Consider the following 3,698-nt stretch of genomic DNA (forward strand, 5'->3'; position numbering starts at 1 on the left):
AGAGAGGGCGAAAGAGAGAGAGAGAGAGTGAGAGAGAGAGAGAGAACTCTTGTTCCTCACCACTTCATTTGATCTCTGCGAAAGCTGCTGCTCATTCTTGATTTATCCTAAGTCTTGCTAATGCTCGAGTAAAGCAGTTACTTGATAGAATAAAATAAACGCGCAAATTTTGGCAAAGCTTATCTTTTGCCGTTAGTTATAAGAAGTGGTGTGCGCACAAAGTCAAAGAAGACAACTTAGTCGAGCCTGTCAAATTTAACCCCGAAAAACAAAACTCTACATGCGACTTGCACATATATGAAGGACTGACATCCGAACCTAGGGCCTAGTTTATCATTGTTGTTAGGAAATGGACAATACTTTGCGCCATTTTTTTTTTTTTTTAGATGAGCTCATGGCCACTATCATCATCATGCAATCATGGTCATCATGTAGCCCTAAGAAGGCAGGAATTGAGTTATGTAATATCATCAGACCTGCAAATATAGGCGAAGTGCACGTCGTAGAAAGGGGGAATTGATTTACTTTTTTTTTTTTTAATATGATCTTTCAAAAAATCATAGCTAAAATATGCTGAAGCAAATGTGGACTGGGAAAATAACGTCTTTTTGAGGTGCTCACAAAAAGAAAACACAACACGGCTCACGACACGTGAACAGTGAACACACTACACACCACAGACACACTCACACTGGACTGTCTTGCTCAAACTCACAACTCACAACACATTGGGATTGGAGTTTGGAATGAACTGTGAACCGTTCGTAGTTCAAAGTTCAAGTTGTAGGTGAAGGTAACTTAACTCGATAAAAAAATCGACGATGCTCGAAACGAAACGTTATCATTGAACATGACTTGCGCTTCTGAATATAGTTAGGCATACAAAAGTAGATGTCATCAATTTGGTTATCATCTGAATAAATACAGATATTTTTGATTGAACGCAAACAACGAAATCAATACCCTTTCCCTTGTCCCTTGTGACTTGAGTGAGTGTGACCGGAACAGGAAGAGGCGAGTCCGAAAGTGGAGTGAGAGACGAGATAACAAGGAAGTGTATGCAAACAAACGAAGTTTGCCGTCCACTCTGATACTGATAATAATTCTTTTTTCTCGTAAGTACAATGAATATGATATCTTGGGAGCATTTTAACAATGTTTGATTTTATCCGTTCATAAAGTATTTTGGCTCCTATAGATAGGATAAAGTTCTAAAGTATCTTTTATCCATCAAACCAATCCCCGTCCGTTTGACAGTGTGGAAATGGAAGAGTGTTCAGATTCAGTGTTGTCGGTACCGGCACCGGTAATAGAGTTATTATAAATGCATAGAAAACACATTAGGATAAGACGAGCGGTGTTAATTGAGTGTCAGATCAAATTACACATCAACCAATGACATTACCGAGTTTAGTGTCCTTCGTTTGAAAGGGTGGAAATGGAAGATGGTTCAGATTCCGTGTTGTCGGTACGGGCACCGGTAATAGAGTTATTATTATTATAAATTAAATGCATAGAAAACACTTTAGGATAAGACTAGACTAGCAGTGTTAATTGTGTCAGATCCAATGACATTACCGAATTTAAGGTCGAGCGTACAGACCAACAGCAGAATACGCCGACCTTCACTGAAGTCTTCACTGTCGTCACTTGCAATCACAATGAAAATGAAATAAGTTTTACAAGATTAATATTCTTTATTTAAAGAGATCTTGGAATGGAGCATGATTCATATTGATGATTGGGAACATAACCAAAGACAATGAATAACATTGACGAGCCGAATGAAAAGATATAACTTTATTAATAAATGATAAAGTAATGAGTGATGATCGTGATGAGTATTGATGGCTTGAGAAGAGAGTGAGTGAGTGAGGTTTAGAATCGGAAGTTGTTATATAATTGTTTGTAATGATGTCTTAGAGTAAAAGGTGTTACGTATTCTTATAGAACCAATCAACATCCTTTCTTCTTTAAAAAAAAAAAAAACGATTATGAAGTACAGTGATATGAGATAAATTGATCCATCCATTCATTTCTTTCCTTTAAAGAAAATTATTTAAAACAAGAGATTCTCTAAATTAATTTTCACAGAAAAAAATGATGAGTCTATTAATTATTTATAATGATGTTATCTGTCATTGTTCACTTTGTTCTATATTATCCAGAGAATGGTCAATATTGAATATAGTCATTCAACCAACGAGGTTTATTTCTTATTTTTCTGTGACGTTGTTGAGCAGTATGTTCATTATTGTCAATGTTCAGCGATAGTTCATATCCTGTGTGTTTTTCTTGCTGTTGAGTGTCATTAGCATGTCTACCTCATTGGGTGATCGTACATTGGAATTGGGTGTTGCACAAGTATCGTAGTTGCGTGGATGAATATATCGTCTGTTGCGCCGGTATGCATTAGCAGTGTTGTCACCTTCGATGATATATGATTTGTTGTTTTTGATTTTGATGATGCCTTTCTGAGCAACATTACTGTTTAGCGGTTTGAAATAGACAGGCTGTCCAGGATAGAGTTCTGATAGTGGTTTTGCCATTCGATCATAATGTTTTTTGATTGCGCCACGTCGGCGGTTTCTGTTGTTTATAATGTTCGGGTCAGTTTGTTGAGTTTGAAACATTGTGGGTATGAATGATCTCGTTGGTCTACCGAAAACAAGTTGGGCTGGACTGGGCATATTGTCTCTTGGTGTATTTCGAATTTCCAACATAGCTTTGTATGGGTCGGTCTTTGAGTGGAAACATTTTTTCATCATGCGTTTAATTGTATTTACCGCTGATTCTGCTTTTCCATTTGATTGATGATGACCAGGTGAAGACATTCTGTGATCGATGTTCCAATCTTTGCAAAATGTTTTGAATTCTTCTGACTGAAATTGTGCTGCAGAGTCAGAAATTAAAGTTTGAGGTATACCGTATCTAGCAAATTGTTTCTTGAGCGTTATGATTGAGTTGGACGTGGTAATATTGGCGAGTTTTTCAACTTCAATAAAGTTTGAGAAGTAGTCAACATACACGATGTAGTTTCTCTGTTCAAATTCAAAGAAATCAATTCCTACTTTTTGCCATGCCTGTGTCCCTTCGTCGTGGAGAGTCAGTGATTCTTTCGTGTTCAATGGTTTGTATTTCTGACAGGCATCGCAAGAGTTAACAAGTAGTTTGAGATCTGCATTGATGTTGAGCCAATAAACGGTTGATCTAGCCCGTCGTATCATGGAATCACATCCAAAATGAGAACTGTGTAGATGCATTTTTATCTCTGATTGCAAAGATTTTGGAATAATGACTCTTTCTCCTTTCATCAGTAGTCCATCAGAAATATCAATGAAATCTTTGATTTGGTGATAGGATTTCAGTTCTGGAAGTAATTCATTTATTTTTGGCCATCCGCTTTGAACATATTTTATCAACGTTTTGAGAGAATTGTCTTTTTGAGTTTCTGATCTTATTTTATCCAGAGTTACGTCGCGGATTTCAATAGCATTAATATAGTGTTCTTCTATTTCTGCACTGTCCTTCAAGAATGACTGAGAGTATCTGCTAATTTTAGCTGTGATCCGGGAACAAATTCGAATTTGATGTTGTATTTGTTAATTCTCATCATCAAGTTTTGTAATCGTTTTGGGGCTTCGCCCAGAGGTTTTGAGAGGATATTTTCGAGAGATTTGTGATCGTTTTGTATGATT

This window comes from Berghia stephanieae, chromosome 3 (assembly GCF_034508935.2).
Source record: "Berghia stephanieae isolate SIO BIC M18660-M18661 chromosome 3, UCSD_Bste_1.3, whole genome shotgun sequence".
Lineage (NCBI taxonomy): Eukaryota > Metazoa > Mollusca > Gastropoda > Nudibranchia > Aeolidiidae > Berghia > Berghia stephanieae.